The sequence below is a fragment of the Miniopterus natalensis genome, chromosome X (genome assembly GCF_054644295.1).
Source record: "Miniopterus natalensis isolate mMinNat1 chromosome X, mMinNat1.hap1, whole genome shotgun sequence".
NCBI lineage: Eukaryota > Metazoa > Chordata > Mammalia > Chiroptera > Miniopteridae > Miniopterus > Miniopterus natalensis.
The window spans coordinates 25,168,113-25,188,011 of NC_142103.1; the positions used below are offsets into that span (position 1 = coordinate 25,168,113).

The following is a 19,899-nucleotide window of genomic DNA, read 5'->3' on the forward strand; positions in this document are numbered from 1 at the left end:
GTTTTATGAATTTAAAACTTCTGTTAATATTTTATATTGTATATAATTTATACAGTATTATAACAAGGCAATAGTATTATCATAACAAGTGAAGAGAACATATGAATTACATATGAATTTCTTTTGCAGATGTGCATGGATGGCCAGCCACTTGTCTTTTAACCAAGACCTCTGTTCTTATATCCTTTAGTTACCCAGCCCTGTGAGATTTTGACTGAGGCTATATAGGATGGAGACAAAAGTTGGAGAAGATTATTTCTTGTGCTCTCCTTCTCCCAGCCCTGTACTGCTCTACAAGTTCTCATTCTGGGCTCTTCTCCCAGCTCCCCTCCCTCCAAAATCTTTTCCTGAGCTCTTTAATGTTTATTCCACTTATTTGTCACCCCTTGTGGCAGCTATTAAACCAAATCCTTACTTTGAAACTTCATAATTAAAGGGAAAGAATTTAGCATTTATGCTGCCTTTCCAGTAGGAACTATATTTTAGTATAACTAAATGGCCATACTTTTACTTTTTATTTATTTAACACATAGCACTTACTGTGCAGCAGGCCTTATTCTGATTGATTTACTAATATTACCCCATTTAATTCTTATAGCAACAGCATTTTACCAATAAGGAAATTGAGGCACTTAGAGGTAACGTGACTTAGTCACACCACTAGGAAGTGGTGGGGCCAGGATTTAAATACAGACAGTATGGCTCCAAAGTCCATACTCTGACCCACTGCACTAGGTTGCCTTGGTTGAAAAAGGCAAGTTCTAATTGTGAATGCCCACCAGTAAATATAGAGTGATAGAATTAGAAAATTATTTTTAAGCCTGTCATGAATTCATTGATCCAGACAAGAATTGTCAAGTGGAATTAAAACTATCATGTGAATAGTTTATGGGTAGCTGGATATTTGTGTGATGACAAAGTAATAGCCCACAGACTATTTTCTGGGCATCAGGAGGCAAACCTAATTACACAATCAATCTGGCTACCATCATGCTGTTGCAAGTGGTCTCCTGATGTGCTGCAAAACCATGTTGATGTATTCTAGCCAAATACATCTTTAACTTGAATGTGATCAAGCCTTTAGACCTAATGTCCAGTTTATAGGAAGTAAAGGAGATTGAGCGACAAGCTAAATAACACCACAAGCACTTAGACAATTCCAAAAAGTGGGACATTCTTCAAAACAACTGGCTGTCTTTCTTCGATAAGTCAATATAGCATGAAATAAAAAGGAGTGTCCTCAAGTTAAGGAAATTTAAGGTAATGACATTAAAAGATAAATGTGTGATTTTGGATTGAATCCTGATTTGGACAAACCAGCTGTAAAGAACATTTATGGAATAATTGGGGGAAATTTAAATATTATTTGAGCATTATGAGGTGTTAAAAAATTTGCACACTGAAGTAAAGAATAAATACAATTATTTTTTAAATGTCCATCAATTAAGCCTTTCAGTCTCTCTCTAGTTGCAGAATGGTCTCTCCATGTCTTTGTCCAGATGGAATTCTGGCTCCCTGCTTGCACGTTGCTTCTTGTAGCTGATACTGTTTGTGCTTTACCCATAACCCTTGGACCCTTACCATTTCTGTCCATGCCAGCCTGGCTTCCAGCAGCTAGCCCCTGCATCTCTTTGCCTAGAGGTTTCCCTATTTCCCCCAGAACCCTCTTTGCCTGTATACAAAAGAAGCCAGGAGTGCCAGGGGATGAACAATCTACCTGGAACAGCTTTTAACCAATGACTGACAGGAGTAGGTTGTCCCTCAGGTAGAAAAACTGTGAGTTGAACGTTCAACAATACTTCTTAGAATTCTCCAGAATGATTAAGCTTCAGTTACCCACAATGGTAATTTGCATTAAAACATGTACCTTTATTGGCTTTCTTCCCTCCTCTATCTCACCCGGAACTCCTTTATGGGTATTTCCTGTGATCACCTCCCCAAAAAACTACTTATACTGGAATACTTATCTCAGCGTCTGATTTGGGAACAATCCAGACTAAAATATTTCCTCTGAAGCCCTCTCTTTTGTGAGTTTTCTTTCTTCCAAAGCCTGAGAGTAAAGGATACCACCAGCATTTTCTTAGTGCCCTTCTGTTAGTCTCGAGCAGCATTTCTTCCTTCTTTGATCCTCACACCATTTACCCTTTATGCCTCCTCACTGTTAACATTTACCAGCATTCTAGTTACTATCCCAGATCCATGGAAGATCCTGGTATGCCCCTGTACCCCAAATTCTGTCATTAGCCTGAGGGTCCCATATAGAAGGACCAACTCTTGGCTCCTTGACTCCCTCATTTCATGTTATCTTCAGCTCTGCTCCATTTTAGCCACTGCTTTAGCTACACAGTAGACCTCATCATTACCCAGAACTGCTATATCTCTGAAACTTTAAATTCCAATTTCTATTCTTAAACTTTAAGGTCCCACTTCACAAGCTCTCTTACTCCTTCAATACTTGTTCTTGGAAATGCACCTGCCCTAAAAGTCTCCACCCAAAGTCAGTCCTGCTGAAGATCATCCAGGCTTGCAAATTGTTGAAATGATCTTCAGTCTCTTTTGTATTCTCAACTTTTAGTCAATCTTTTTGCTTACTGTAGGGCAGCAACCTCTTTCTCTCAAGTAATGTTCTTGACAATTATCTAAGGTCCTTCTCATTTGTTCTCAGCCTACTTACTCTTCTTCCAACTGGGTTTCCATTTTGCCTCTGATTCTTGGCTCTGTCCTGTTTTACAATCTTCTTTTTGCCATGGAGTGGTTCATTTCTTCCTCAAGATCTTGGCTCAAATGTATATGCATAGTATTTCCTCTAGCTGTCCCTTCAGGACCTCAACTCTGGTTCTAGCCTTGATTGGAAACCCTTCTGGGGTCATCCACCTTCACTGCTTCCCCAGCACTTTCCTCCTCCCCTCTCAATCACTACGAGGGGATTCAGATACCTCTTATTTATTAATTCATAATTTCAACAAGTAGCTGTTGAGTATCTATTGAGCCTATTGATAGGCATAGTGCCAGGAACTATACTAGGTGCTGGGATACAATAGCAAATAAGAAAGACAAGGTTTCTGACTTCATGTGCTTGCACATTGTGACAATACCATTAAATAAAACCTGATAGAAAATAGTAAGAAGGAACTCCTTTACATAAGGTAGTCCAGGTACACCTCTATGAGAAAGTACCATTTGATTCAGGACTTGAAGGTTGAAAAGCATCCAATCATGTGGAGAAGCTAATGGAAAAGCATTTCAGGCAGAGAGACCTACAAATGAAAGAGTTCTAAGGTCAGAGAGAGCTTTACACATAATGCAAATACCAAAGATCAATATGGATGGAACATAGTAAGTTGAGGCAAAAAGAGTGGGAGAAGTGAAAATAAACCAAGAGGCATCCAGACCATGGGGCCACATCATCTAGGAGTTTGAATTTTATTTTAAGTGTAATGGGAAGCCAGTAGAGAATTTTGACCAAGAGAGTGACATGATTTAATTTCCACTTTTAAAAGGTTATTTTATCTTACAGTTTGAGCAAGAGATGACCTTCCCTTAGAGTAGGGTAGGAATAGTGGAAAAGTGGATGAATTAGAAATTCATATCAGATGTACAATGGTCAGGATTTTCTGATGGAGTGAAATTTGGAGTGAGAGAAAAGGAAGAATAAATTGTGACTTCCAGGATTCTGACATGTTAATGTCATTCTCTAAGATGGAAAACATGAGGAAAGTACAAATTGTGTAGGAGGAGGGTGTTAAGAGTTCTATTTTACATGTGTTAGGCTAGAGATGTCTAATAGATGTCTAAGCAGAGATTTTAAATAGACTGATGAATATATGAATCTAAAGTTTAGAGTCTTTTGAGGACCTTCACTGGAAGTCATCAGCATAAAGACGGTATTTAGAGCTATGGGAATGAGAAACCACCTAAGGAATGATGTGACAGAGAGAAGAGAGGGTTGAAAACAAAGCATAGATAACTCCAATATTAGAGTTCAGGTAGAGGGCACTGAAAAGGTGTGGCCAGATTGGTAAATATATGGTATTAGTGAAGTCAAAAGAGGAAAAGTTTCAAAGAAATAAGGAGTGATCATCTATTTCAAATGTGAATGAAAAGGTTAACAAAATCAAAACAAATGTGATCACTGGATTTGGCAACATAGAGGTCTCTGAGGATCTTGACAAGAGAGGTTTTGGTGAATTGATGTGCACAGAAACCAGAATGAAGTGGATTTAAGGATAAATAAGAAGAGAGGAAAAAGAGATTGCATGTGTAGGCAATTATTTCAAGAATGTTTGCTGTTAATGGGTACAGAATGTAGGGAAGCAGCTTGGATGGATAGTAAGGTCGAGGAAGAGTTTACTTTTGGGATAGTAAATGCTAACTCAAGTTTATATGCTGTTAAGATTATTTGGTAGAAAGGCAAAAGTTCTTAAAAAGGGAAAACATGATGGTGCGGCAATGACTTCTAGCTAGCCTCTAATATCTGTCTCCTCTTCTTCCACAATAATAAAATTTCCAATTCATAGTTAGCCTCATGACATACTAGAATAAAGATTATACTTTCAAGCCTTCCTTGCTGCTAAATGTGGCCATGTAACTATCTCTGGCCAATAAGATGTAATCAGAAGTATCATGTGACACCTCTGGGGAACCTTCTTTGAAAGACAGCTGGCACATGTCCTTTGTTCCATCTTTTGTCCCTTTCTCCATCCAGCTGCCTGAAATTTGGATGTGATGGCTGGAACTCAAGCTACCATTTTGGACCTTGAGGGCAAAGGCCACACCCAAAGGATGTGGAGAGTTTAAAGGAGCCTGGGTTTCTAAAGATTTTGTCAAGAAAGTGGCCATACCAACTCTGGACTGCCTACTTCCACTCTTATGTGTGAGAGAAATAGTCTCTGTTTAAGCCAGTATTATTTTGGACCCCTGTTGCTTTCATATGAACCTAATCCTAACTGATTCAGATGGGATCCAGTGCACAAGTGGAAAGGATGGCCTTTATTTATTTTATTTTATTTTTTTATATATCTTTATTGATTTCAGAGAGAGGGCAGCAGAGGGAGAGAGAGATAGAAACACCAACGATGAGAGAGTCATTGGGGATCGAGCCCGCAACCTGGGCATGTGCCCTGACTGGGAATCGAACTTCGATCTCCTGGATCCTAGGTTGATGCTCAACCGCTGAGCCATGCCCGGCCGGGTCAGAAAGGATGGCCTTTAACAGGAGACAGTTCAGCCAGCACATCAGAAAGCAAGGCTACAGATGGTGGTAGGTAGGTAGATGTGGTGGTGAGAAGGTAAAGGAGTTCCCATTTAATTCATTCTCTTTTCTCAATGAAGAGGGAGATACGGTCTTCAGCTTAGAATGAAGATGGATAGTATTGTACAAAAAAGGAAGAAGGTGTCATAAAGACTTTTTAATATCTAGAAGAGCAAGGAGAAGGCTTTGACATTTGTGAGAACCATTTACTATAGCTAAATTATTTACCTACTTATTTTTACCAGCCCTGTTCTCCTGGGTCCTTGACACTATGGTCACTTCTTCATGATTTATTTTCTACAGAGTGCCCTGATTTTGGTATTTTTATCATTTCCACCCTGTATTTCCAAAGCTGTGCCCTCTTCCTTAGTCCCCAGGTAGGATCTGGAATCTCAGAACTTTCTTAAAACTGAACTAGATTTGCCATGCCTTTGTTGGCTAGATTTGCAGTTTTTATACCCCACACATGACCACTCTAGTCTGGCCATTTACATTTCCAATTTTCCTTGTAGTCCCTCTAGTTTTTTTCTCTTAAGCGACATCTAGCCATCAGCTGACATCTTCTACACTTATCCCAATTTTTAGCTTGCCCATCCTTCAAAGTCCAGCTCTTGCCCACTTCCTTCAGGAAGCCCTTTCTAACTATTTCAATCTGTGTTGATGCTTTTAATTAGTGAATGAATAAGTCGACACCTATTATGTGACTAAAGTTGATTGCTGTCTCTGAATATCCAAATATAAGCATCTATACACTTATAATCTCTACCATATAGTTGAACACTTGTTACATATGTTCTTCTCCTCCAATGCAATACATGTGACATATGGAAGTTTTTTTCCACTTTCCCCACTCTCCCTTCTTTCCTTGCACCTTACCATCTTAATAAGAGTGGGATTTTTGCAAATAAAAGTAAAGATTCAGAGTTTTCTCTCCCTCTAAAATGAAGCATTGGAGTCATGGCTCGTGATGAAGTCAATACTAGCAAGAGAGATTTATACTTTACATGTAATATGAATAACATGAAGGTCCAATAACATTCTTGGACCATTTACATCAGACTCAATTTGGAAATCTGGTTAAAAAATGAAGATTTCTATGAGCCCAGAGACATATATAAGAATATTTATGTCAGTGTTTGTTATAATAGCAAAACAAAACAAAAACTTGAAACAACCCAAATGACCAGGAACAGGAGAAGGCTAAATAAATTATGGTGTATTCATAGAATTGAATACTGCATAGCAGTGAAAATGAGTAAACTATAGCCAAATGCATAAAAATAAATGAATCTCAAAAACAATGTTGATGATAAAATCAAGTTGCCAAAAAATATAAATAGTATAATACCATTATATAAGGTCTTCAAACAAGGAAGCTACACAGGTTTTTCTTGTTCAAAGGTATAATCACATGTGGAAAACATAAGAAAATCAAAAAGAGATTATCATAAAATCCAGTGAATTGCTTGCTTCTTTGAGGAGGAATACAATTGGTGAGGGATACACAGAGAAATGTCCTATTTTTAAGGCTCAGTGGTTGGTACATCAGTGTTCATCTCATTATTTTTTAAATTATACACATGTATCATATGTGCACTTTTTTGTATGCATATCTCACACTGAAAAATTATAAGTGTAGATTTCTAGGCCCTGCCCAGACCCTCTGTACCTGAATTATTCATGAAGAGGTCCTTGAATCTGCATTTTAATTTGGCACCCCTGATGGTTCTGATGTCTGAGAAGTACAGACATAAAGTCTCTGTAAGTAAACCATAGGACCTAAAGGACCCTACAGATGTTGAAAATCAGGCTAGAAAAAGACCCAGGGGTCTGTGGAAAAGGAGAAGTGGAAGAGAAGCTATAGTGAGAAGGGATACTAGATGCTCCTTCCAGATACCCTATCTGTAGCCTGGTAGAGGACCTGAAGTTTTAGAAAAGCCAAGGAAATTTTTATACCATCTTTTGATCTCCATATTCATTTTTGATTGGTGATAGAAATCGCTTTCTGGAGGCAAAACTATATTACACACCCTCCCAGATATAACAAGTATAAGTAAAGACTTACACGTTTAGTTTATTTTTTTTTAAAATGTGTCTTTATTGATTTCAGAGAGAGGAAGAGAGAGGGAGAGAGAGAGATAGAAACATCAATGATGAGAGAGTCATTGATAGCTGTCTCCTGCATACCCCCCTCTGGGGATCGAGCCTGCAACTCTGGCATGTGCCCTAACCGGGAATTGAACCATGATCTCCTAGATCATAGGTTGATGTTCAACTGCTGAGCCATACAGGCCAGGCACATATGTTTATTTAATCTTACTTCAAGCCACACTACTATGTGTGTTAGTCAGCTAGGGCTGCTATAACAAAATATCATAGATTGTATGGCTTAAACAACAGAAATGTATTTTCTCACAGTTCTGGAGGTTAGAAGTCTGAGATCAAGGTGTCTGCAGGGTTGATTTCTTCTGAGGCTTTTCTCCTTGGCTTTCAAATGCCACCTTCTGCCTATATGTTCACATGGTCATCTCTTTGTGCATGCACATGCCTAGGGTCCTTCTCTGTCTGTCCTAACCTCTTCTTAGACATAAGTCTTTTTGGATTAGGGCTCATCCTAATGATCCCATTTAAATTTAATTACTTTTTAAAAGGCTCTATCTGTTGCATTCTGAGGAACTAAGGGTTAGGGATTCAACATATGAATTGGGGTGGGGGACTACAATTCAGCCTATAACAGTATGGAATATGTATTTTGTTTTTGTTCATTTTGATATGATGTTCATGGTACCCTGTGCAGAGATAAGCACACAGTTGGTGCCTAATTAATATTGACTGATTGAATAGTAACTCAGCTAAAAGGTTTCCTGGGGAAGAAGGTATAAAACAATGAATAAAAAGGATTCATCTTTCTCCAGAGTTTGCTGTGTTTGATTCATGTTCATCATATTGACTAACTGATCAGTTATTTTCAATTCTAAATAACCCATCATTAAGAATCCATGAGATGTTCACTCCAAAACATTATAAAGCATTAAGCTACTTGAAGCCTGAACTCTAAACACTTTGACATTTCCTTTAAAAGCTGTTGGAATCTCCCTCTCCAGGAAACCCAGTCAGAGGGAGCTTAGTGTTTTATTAATCCGAGTCTTTGCAACAATTAATTAAACATGTATGGAAAAGGAAAGCATCACATTTTGCAGTTTCCCATCTCCCATGCTGAGCTGGCACATCACAAAGGCAAGGCCAATCAGTCTTGTCATGGAATGATGGAGTCAAATAGATTTATTGGCTAGGAAGAGCAAAGCAAAGAAAACCTTTTCCTTGGCAAAGAAAGAGCCTTTGGTTTCTCAGCTCATCATCTCAGACAGAGCTGCTGAGATTGTTTTTTCAGCTCCCACCAGCTCCAGCCTGACCTCTGGGCGAACTGGCAGGCTTGTAGGGACTGGGAATGAAGGAAGGAAGCAGAAGTTAGATTGTGTTATGAAGTTGTAAAGGAAAGACACAAGGCCAACCTGGCCAGACCCTTGTAATAATCATCCATTCTGCGCATCATACACTTAACTTGACAGAGCACATTGACATCTATGAACTTCACTTCACTCTCGCAACAACCTTAGGAAGTTCAGGCAGGACAGGTCATATTTCCCTCTTATTATAGATAACAAAAAAGAGGCTCAGAGAGATGGAGATGCCTATAGTCAAACAGTTGGTTGATGGGAAAGGTGGAACTAGAATCCAAGGTTCCAGACTCCAAACTCAGGGCTCTTTCAACAGACTGATTCTCCTGAGGTTAGGAATTAGTCTAACTTCCTGCCACCCAGATATTATTTAGGGAGAAAGTGGGGAGGATTGACACCACAGATTTTATAATAGGAAAGTCAACTTAGAAATCATCAGAAGAGAGTATAAGAATTTAGGGAAACAACCAGTGGGACTCCAGAGGTCTATTTTTCCCCATAATTCACTTTGTAAAACTACCTCTGTAAGCTTGCCTTGCTTCTGCCTTTTCTGCAACATCCAACTTAAATAGTGGTCCATGAAGCTTTTCTGTGCTGAGCCCTGCTACCTCTCTAGCTTCTTCTCTCTCCAGATCTCCACTATTGTCCCATGATCTAGTCAACAGAACTATGAACAGTTCGTGGAACATGCAGGCTGTTTCACACCTCCCAGCCTTCTAACACTTGTTTTTTCCACCTCACAGAGCCTTTCAGTCTCATGATCCCTCCATTCTGTCAGTTTATTAGTCCCTTCTTGGTCTCTCTTCTTCCAGACCCCATGGCTAAGCATCTGAACCCCTTCCTCTGCAACACCCTCCCTTTGCTGGTAACTCCTGTCCTTCTGCCATACCCACCCAACCAAGTCCCAAATAGAGAACAGCACAACACTACCTTCTCTGCTACTTCAATTGAACAGCTAAGCACTGCTGGAGGCAAATCTCACAGTTCTAGAGACTTCTGCCCTTACAGATTTTTACTCTCCAAGTTCAGCTAAGCTCACAACTCCACCCATCAGTCTTCTCATTTCACCTTGATCCAAACCCTCTTACACTTTCCTCAATGACTTTTGCAAACATTTCTCTATCCTCCTCAAGCCCTTTTACTCAACCCTGGTTGCCTCACCCTTGGCAGAAAACTTTGCTTTCTACTTCATTGAGAATATTGAGGCCATCAGGATGGGTCATTTGAGCTTCCCACTCCTACCAACTACAATCTTATCTCCATTCACACCCATCCCTCCCCTCTTCTCCTCCAGTTTCACAGGGTGAGGTAGTCTCTTCCTGTTTAAGGCCAAAACCTTTAGCTAGGCCTTAGACCTACCCCTTCTTCTTCCTTCAGGACCTTGCTCTGTCAGGTGGCCTCATCTCTTCCTTATCCTCTCTATCTCTCTCTGAACTAGATTCTTCTTCTCTGCCTAAAAATTCAAGCCTCTCTTATTAAAAAGAAAGCAGAAATAAACCCAAACCTTTTTTTGGCCCTTGATCCTGTCTAGCTACTATGCAACCTTTTCCCCTCTCCTTCTCATCTCATTTTCTCAGAAGAGTATTCTACGTTTGCTATCTCCACATTCTTATTGTACATTCACTTCTCAACCAACTAAAGTCTGGCTTCTGTCCCTCCCCTACCACTTTTGCCCATTAGGTTGGAAATGAGTAGGTAACTGGTGATGTATTGGGAATATTAATATTTGTCTTCTCTCCCATTTTCAATATTCCATTTCCAATCTGAATAAGGCAGTCCTCTATGTCCTCATTATGTCCTGGTCTTATTTTTATCATTGCATATCTTCCCATTATTTCTCTTTAAAGGCAGAGCCTGTGTCTTATTCATATCTGTATTTACAACAGGTAGCATAGGTCCAGGCACACAATAGGGATTCAGTTTTTGTTGAATGCACGAAAGAAGGAGGGGAAAATGAAGCTGAGGTAATAATAGTCAGGCCAGTGAGGACAAAGGAGAGGTAGAAGAAGAAAAACAATGGTTGAAGATAGAGAAGATGGGAGGGGAGGAGAGAGAGAGAGAGAGAGCCACCATACTGGGTTGAAATAAACTTTACTCTGACCTAACCTAGAGAAACTAGCCAGAGGGCTGGGACCTGGGTCATCCCCCTTTATCCTCTCCTAGAATCACAAAAGCTGACAAAGTTATGCCTAGGCAAGGGCTGGGCAGGAGATGCCTTGGAGATAACTGGAAACACAGGCTAAAGGACTGTCAGTTGGGTCACTGCTAACATCTGTAGTAAAAGGGCAGCAAACTGTAAGAGATGAGGTCCTACTGGGCTGCTGGAAACAGGAATGGGAGAGCCATTAGTTATTAATAACCATAACTAGGCCATGGGGGCCCAGTGAGATGACAACCTCCAACTGGCTAGAATTCCACTTTTCTAATAAGCTATTGCTTTACACATCTGTGGATAATGTTGCCATTCCCAAAATGAAGCTAGGGTCTTATCAACCAATCCTAGGGGTCTTGGCTTTTAAACCACATAGAGAAAAGGCAAATGGCAAGGACTATGACATAAGAGACTGAAAGGCTACAAATTATGACAGTGTGGCCTGGACTCAAGAAAGGCAAATCCCAGTACAAGCAGAAAGAAGGCCCTTCCCCCTGAACAGATTATTCATCCATTCTCCCCCACAAAGCCCTCCTAGACCAGACTTTCCCATTTCTGTAAAGGGTGTCAATAGCCTCTCAATCACCAGGATCTTCTGCACTAAATAATCATTAAGTAGTCAAGACTTGCCTAATCTTTCTATAGAATTTCTTTCTGCCCTTCCCCAGTTAAGTTCCTATCACCTCACACTCAGGCTAACACATAAAGCCTAAATCTTTAGTGGCTACAAAATGACAACAGATGGAATTCATACAGCTGATCCCAAGCTCTCTTTCCAATTTTGTTTCTTACCATCTCCAGCATGAATCTTTTATTTTGGCCAATCTAGAAACTCCTAATTATTTTTCTGAACCCCTTCCTCTTTATGCTGTCCTACATCTGGGTTTGACTTGGGATTTCTTCTGTGTGGAATGCTCTTCACCAACCTCTCCCATAGAGATATCGCAGTGGTAAGTACTGCTGAGTCCATAGTCAAAGTCAAGTTCAGCCCTTGTCATTTACCATCAGTGTGATATTGGGCAAGTTATGCTTCCCCTCTATGCTTCAGTTTTCTCATCAATCGGGATAAAAACAATTCTATTCAGGGCTATTGAGAGAAATAGACACGTTTAAAAATATATATTATTCAGTGTTGCTTATTGTAAACAAAACCAACTCTAGTTATGTTCAGAAGAGGGATTTATTGAAGGGACTCCAAGTTGCTCACAGAACCAACTGAAAGGCTGGCTATCCAGTTCAGAAAATAGTCCGTGACCAGAAGAGGCTGAGCAGGGCAACCCCAAACTAGCTCACATTTCAGGGTCAGTTTAGCTAAATAAAATGTTACTTCTGATGATACCGTGCCACTGGCACTACCTCTGGACACCTGACCTCCTTCTGTCTTTCTGATACTCCCTCAAGATTCAGAGCCCTGTGTGGGAACATCAGTTTGACTAAGAGTATGCCATGTGTCCGTGCTCTAGGAGCCAGGGAGCTAGAAGAGGAAATATCTGCCTCTTTTATTTCCTTTACATATGCATAGCCCAGCTCCTGGTATATGCTTAAGTGCTCAGTGGCTGATAGCTTTCATAGTAAATCTTCACCATCTTTCAAGGCTCAACTCAATTAACAACAACAAAATACCTCCCACAGATTACAACACCCTTAAATGTTGATATTCCCACCTGCTCCTCACAAGCACCTTGTCAGGTAGAAAGGTAGCCAGCTGGTGCAGAATTTATTAGCCCTAGGATACATAGCAAGTAAGTGGAAGACTGTAAGCCAGGTCTTCTGTCCCTAAATTCTAAAACAGTAAATTTTATGTGGTGATCACTGTGTACCTTGCACTGTTCTAACAGTTTTGTGTGTATTAACTTATGTAATCTTAATATAAACCTATGAGATAAGTATTGTTATACAGTCAACTTACCAAGGTCACATAGCTAGTAAGTACTAGATCTGAACCCAGACAGTTTAGCTTTAGAGTCTTTCCTCTTAAGTGCAACACCCAGGCCAGAGTGACTTCAGAATTTAAGCTCTTAATTGCAACATCATATTGCACTGCAAGTCTTAGTTCCTTTTGTTCACAGACTACTGTTACTCCTTCTCCACTAACCAGTCCAATCACCCAAGGTAGAAGTGATGCCACACAGAGTTCATCCCTAACCTCAGAGGGTAGGTATGTATCCTTTATAAAATATTAAAGTTTCTTAAGGGCAAACCATTATATTACTTGGAGCACCTCAGTAACTGTTGAGTGAGCAAGAGAATGAGTAAGTGAATGAAAGAGGAAAAGGCAAAATGAATTCAACTATGAAGAAATGGGCATTGGGTCTGAGGTGAGGGTTAGGGGAGAAGTACAACTCTGGTTAAGCTCCATGTCAGAGGCACAGATGATCCAGATTCAGAGACAAGTCTGAGGCTATCACAGCATTCCAAAGTTTAACTGAAACTCAAGGTTTGCTGATGATTGGACCCTGTTTCAGTTTGCTAGGGATGCCATAACAAAATACCACAAACTGGTTGACTGCAGCAACAGAAAGTTATTTTCTCATAATTCTGAAGTCTAGAAGTCCAAAATCAATGTGCCAACAGGGTTAGACTCCTCTGAGGCCTCTCTGCTTGGCTTATAGATGGCTCACCTCTTGCTGCCTCTTTACATGATCATCCCTCTCTGCATGCATGTCTCTGGTGTCTCCATTAAATGTCCAAATTTCCTCTTCTTATAAGGACATCACTCCAATTGGATTGGGCCCCAATGTAATGACCTTATTTTAACTTAATTACCTCTTTAAATGCCCTATCCACACATTCAATCATTTTCTGAGGCATTAGGGGTTAGGGCTTCAACAAAGAATTTTAGGGGGTGATACAACTCAGTCCATAACAGATCCCATCTTCCATCTTACCCTTGGCTTTCTCCCAACTAGAGTAGGAGGGAAATGGATGTGGAGTGGAGGCAAATGCGTTTAGTCACACAGGGCCTTGTTTACCTACCATTGAGAACTTAGACCTGTGTGGTTCAATGTATTTGTTTTGACCTAGAAGAAGGCAGAGAGTATCTTTTTAGACTGGACTTAAGGTTAAATAAGACAATGCTGACACTCTAGTGTTTCCCTTCCAGATATACACAAATGCAAGTTGTGCCATCTGGCTTTTAATATTCCACTAGGGTGCTATCTATTTAGTTAATAAAAGAAAACCCTAATCACTGTCCTTTGCTAAGTGAGCTCTTATAACATCTGTTTGAACTCCCCCGTCCCCCAACACAAGTAATTAAATAAGCATAGCATCCTTTGGGGGTTAGTCAGAGAAGCCATAGCTGCACTTCCAAAGCTCCCCAGCTGTACAATTCTCAACATCCCAGAGTGCTAGTTTATTTAGCAACTATTTACTCAATGCCTACTATTGATTAGGCCTGGGGGAGCAGGTGGGAATAGAGAGACAGAGAGGGAGGCATAATTCTTACCCTTAAGTAGTATACAATCTAGTGGTGGTTAAAGGCCAGTAGCCAGATAATTCAGTATAGTGATCAGTGCTCTGGCAAAAGAAAGCACAGGGAATTGTGCAAGTAAAGAGGTTCATCTCACCTAGTCTTAGGAGCCAAAGCAGACTGAAGAAGTAGAAGTTAGTGAGGTAAAGTGGAGTACAGGTTGGGGTGGGTGGTAACTAGGTAACTGCAAGCGGGGCAATTATATTGCAAAAATCCAGGGAAGACCATTCACACTGTGGTCTATGATATAAAAAGTATCCCATGAATTGTGTGACTCTATGATCAAAATGAGTTAGCCTCTCAATTTTTCAGAAAAACTTTAAAATTCTAGCCTGAGAATATGTATTAGGATGACCTCATCATATGCTAAATGCAAAGAGGAGAGGTCTTTAAGAATGAACTGTAACAGGAGAGAAAGGGGTGGGGTGGGTTTTTAGGTTCTTGCAAAGGCTGAGTTGAGCTCTCCACTGAAAACATCTCAAAATGCTCCAGACCTGGTAACTGCTGGGGCCTGGCTGGAGAATGGAGAGGCAACGCTATAGAATTCTGGAACCTCAGACCCAGGAACACTAACAGACATGGTTCATCTCTACCAGAAACTAGGCAAGAAATTTACACTTAGTGTCATATTTTACAATCTGGAATTGCTCACTTTTGTAAACCAACTTCCAGTAAGAGAAAGCACTGGAAAAGACTGTGAAAGAAAATAATCATAGTCCTTTCATTAATGCTGTATTGTGGAGTTTACATAAAGTTTTGTTCATTTTTTTTCTCCTGAGCCACACAGCAGCCCAATGAAACAGGTAGAAGAGGGACTACCATTCCCTTCTGGAAGATGAATAGCTGAGGCCTAGAATAGTTAACTCAACTCAAAGACCCCTTAGGTGGACCAGCCAGGCTATAATTCAGGCCCTCTGAGACCTGGTCCATGCTCATTCCACTCTACCATGGAGAAAAGCTTGCCTTTGAACAACTTAACTGCCATCTCCCTTGCCCATGCTTCTTGCCTTGGGGTACCACACTCCTTACATCCACCCCTGGGAACCTTCTGATTTATCTCCCCTTTCCATGGCTACCGTTTTAAAGCCACACACCCTCCTCTACACCAAGTCTTTCTTTTATATCAAGAATGTGTTTATGCAGAGGAGTTTCTTAAAGATTCTATCCCATTACTAGGAGGGAGCAACTACCCACTAACCTAATGTACAAATTCCTGCTGAGAAGTTTGGGAAATGATTATTACACTTCCCAGGTAACAGCAAACTTTAAGAGAAGTTCTCAATATCTTAATCCAAATGATAGACTCCAATGGTGGGAATTTTAGCATTTTAGACTAGTTTGAAGCGCCCTCAGATCCTACCATGTAAGTGCCTCCTCTTTTCCCACACACACCTGAACTTGCCCCACTTTGGTGAGCTAACAAGCTACTCATCAAGTCCTTTGTTCACAGGCGCCTTTTTCCCTCTGAAGTTTAAGGAAACACATCTTTTTGACTCACAGCTGAAGATTGACTCCATGTCCAGCAGGCATGAAGAGCACTCCCCAGGAGTTAACTTTTGATGAGCTAACAGCACACTTCTGCCTGCTCTGGAGCGCCTGCCACCTGCCAGCCATAGGGCTCCCTTTCCCAACCCTCCAGGTTAGTGGAACTCCCTCTCATTCTCCCTGAGATATTCTGGGATTCTTGTCAGGTAGGAACCAAGAGGGAGCTGACTGTTCAGATTTGTCACAGTGGGAAACTGGAAATCACAGAACACACATGTTCTGTGTTGATCAAGCTGTCAGTCCTGGGCAGGTCTACACAGGCCCCTAATAAGACCCTTGGAGGCTACCTCCAATAGCTGTCACCATGAATCTGGACCTGTGCAGGGAGTGGGCCTCCGCCAGCTTCAGTCCGGAGCTGCTCACACACATTCTGGAAGACAGCCCGGAGAATACCTGGCGCGAGCGAGAGATCGAGAACCTGATTCTGAATGACCTGGACTTCCAGCATGAGGACTTGAACTTCCTCACTCGCAGCTGGCGTTATGAGGTGGCTGTTAAGAAGAGTGCCAGCATGGTGCAGAAGATCAGGGAATATGGCATCTCAGACCCTGAGGAAATCACGTGGCTTAAAAACTTTGTGCACCGAGGGCCTTCGCCTCTGGATCTTCACTTGGGCATGTTCCTGCCCATCTTGCTTCACCAGGCAACTGTGGAGTAGCAGGAGAGCTTCTTCATGCCCACCTGGAACCTGGAGATCATTGGCACTTATGCCCAGACAGAGATGGGTCATGGAACTCATCTGCGAGGCTTGGAAACCACAGCCACTTATGACCCCGAAACCCAGGAGTTCATTCTCAACAGTCTTACTGTGACCTCCATCAAGTGGTGGCCTGGTGGCCCTGGAAAGACTTCAAATCATGCAATAGTACTTGCCCAACTCTACACGAAGGGGAAATGCTATGGATTACATGCCTTTATTGTACCTATTCGTGAAATTGGAACCCACGAGCCTTTGCCAGGCATCACCGTTGGTGACATTGGTCCCAAATTTGGCTATGACGAGATGGATAATGGCTACCTGAAGATGGACCATTATCATATCCCCAGAGAAAACTGCTGATGAAGTATGCCCAGGTAAAACCTGATGGCACATACATGAAACCCATGAGTAACAAGCTGACCTAAGGGACCATGGTGTTTATCAGGTCCGTCCTCGTGGGAGAAGCTGCTCGGTGTCTGGCTAAGGCATGCACCATTGCCATCCGCTACAGCGCTGTGAGGTACCAGTCTGAAATCAAGCCCGGTGAACCAGAACCTCAGATTTGGGATTTTGAAACCCAGCAGTATAAACTCTTTCCACTCCTGACCACTGCCTATGCCTTCCATTTTGTGGGGGCATACATGAAGGAGACCTATCATCGGATGAATGAAGACACTGGCCCCAGGGACCTGAGTGAACTGCCCGAGCTTCATGCCCTCACTGCCCGGCTAAAGGCTTTCACCCCCTGGACAACTACCACTGGCATCAAAGCCTGCTGGATGGCCTGTGGTGGGCATGGCTACTCGCACTGCAGTGGTCTTCCTAACATTTACATCACTTTCACCCCCACCTGCACCTTCGAGGGAGAAAACACCATCATGATGCTGCAGACCGCCCAGTTTCTGATGAAAAGCTATGACCAGGTGCACTCAGGAAAGTTGATTGTGGCATGGTATCCTACTTGAATGACCTGCCCAGTCAGCGAATCCAGCCGCAGCAGGTGGCGGTGTGGCCAACTGTGGCGGACATCGACAACCCCGACAGCCTCACAGAAGCATATAGGCTCCGTGCGGCCAGATTAGTAGAAATTGCTGCCAAAAACCTGCAAACTGAAGTGAGTCACAGGAAGAGTAAGGAGGTAGCCTGGAACCTGACTTCCTTTGACCTCGTCCGAGCAAGTGAGGCACATTGCCACTGTGTGAAGGTTAAGCTCTTTTCAGAGCAAGTCCTCAAAATTCAAGATAAATCCATCCAGGCTGTCTTGATGAATCTCTGTCTCTTATATCGTCTGTACGGAATCAGTCAGAAGGCGGGGGATTTTCTCCAGGAGAGCACCCTGACAGACTCTCAGGTGACCCGAGTGCACCAGCGCATCAAGGAGCCCCTGACCGTGATCCGCCCAGATGCCGTTGCTCTGGTCGATGCGTTTGATTTCTAGGATATGTCGCTGGGCTCCGTGCTGGGCCACTATGATGGGAATGTGTATGAGAACTTTTTTGAGTGGGCCAAGAACTCCCCACTGAACAAAGCAGAGGTCCATGAACCTTTCTACAAGCACCTGAAGCCACTACAGTCCAAGCTCTGAAGGTCACAACAGCACAGTCTCTACTGCACCTGTCACACAAATCTGCACAGAATCTTGATCAAATTCAGAGCGCTATTGAGCAAATGATAAATTGACCCCTTTCCTCTTTATAAATGAAGAAAACAATGAACAACTTTCAGAGATTAAATGGGGGAAAAAAGTATTTTAAGTGCAATTAACACTAAGAGAGACCTGTGAAGCATAAAAAAGAGCTTTAAGAAATGCAGTCTGACTTCCCTCTGTAACTCTGTTAACCCCAGGCCATCACTTTTGATAATTAGTAGAATTTAACTACTAAGTAGTTGATTTTTTTCACATCTTAATTGCTAATCACTGGATATATGTGTTTTTAAGCAAAGGTATTTTTTAAAGTGAGGTAGAATCTTCCAAGCTTTCCTGCTAAATGCCCTACAGCTCCCGCCACCAGCCCTGGCTTAAAAGTAGAACTGAAGAAAATGGATTGGGGAAAATAAACTAATCAGGAAAAAAAAAAAAAAAAAAGACCCTTGGAACAGAAAGAAGGAAGAACTTCATTTAAAAGCCAACAAAGCCCAGAAGGGAGAGTGGCTTTCTCTAGGAAGGCCTTATGCCTGGCATTGAGCTGGAGACAAGTTGGGAAAAGGGAGCAAGCTGATTGAAGGCTTCTTTGGGGTACTGGGAGGGAGACTAGGAGGCTCATTTAACACTTTGTTCCTGCCATCTCTGTCAGACTGTCAGGTACATAGGGTGAGGGCCAACTCCTCTCCCTGCAAGCCCTTTGGCTGAAAAGGGATTTTATTTTGTTGTTCATGCAACCTTGGCCCTTAGGCCTGAGCCCCTGATATACCCTCTGGGCTTTTCTCACAGAACTCCCTCCCATCCTAGTCTCTCCTATATGGCTCATAGCCAGGCCTACTGTCCCCTTGTCCTCTCCTTCCCTGGTGAAGGTTCCAAAGCTTAATTGTGCTTCTTGCATTTCCCTGTTCCCCTTCCTGTAAAACTGCCTGGCTAATTTAGCTCTTTGGCCTGGATTTGCCACTTGGGGAGCATATCTCTCCCCCTCCACTTTTTATTTTTTTTCTTTATTTTCTGAAATCCATTTACTTTCTCTGAGTCTTCAAAATTGGAAATGAAATTAGAGCTGTAAAACATATCATGTCAAGGGCTGTAATGAAACTAAATCTCTGTTCAAAATGCTTATTAATATTGTATTCCAAATGTTCTGTTTTCTGTGTTGAAGCTTTTACCAGTAGCAACAAGCCATTGGAGTAATAAGTATCAAATGTAAATCAAGTTAGACCAACCATGGGTACTATTCAAAATGGCTGATAGTGTAACTGAAATGCAGGTTTGGCTGCCTGCCACAAAAAACAGACTCGTGAGACAGGTGCTGGTACAAAAAGAAAGATGTTTATACAGGTGCTGAGACCTGGGAGAATGGTGGACTCCCATCTCAAAGACCATCTCCCCTTCCTGCTTAAGCCCATGGTTCTTATAGGGGTAGGGAGGGGAAGGCTTTTGTTTCTATCCAATTACCTTATGAGCTTTTGGCATGATCAAGCCCTATCCATTCATCCTTCTACCTTTTGGCACACTCAGTGAAAGAACCTCCCCTTGTGCCATCTTAGCCAGTGGTTAACTTCCCAGTGCTCCCTGACTGTCTACAGTATCAGGGTCAGTGGGGAGAGGGATCTGCAGGACCAACCATCAGGAAGCCTGGAGACACTGCAGCCCTCAGCCTGCTGCCCAACATTGGA

At 41.9% G+C, this 19,899-nt stretch overlaps 1 pseudogene; it reads left to right on the forward strand.

Annotated features, from left to right (window-relative positions):
- The first annotated feature begins 16,176 nt into the window (after positions 1-16,176).
- On the forward strand, positions 16,177-18,163 carry LOC107532130 (peroxisomal acyl-coenzyme A oxidase 1 pseudogene; annotated as a pseudogene).
- Positions 18,164-19,899: the final 1,736 nt, after the last annotated feature.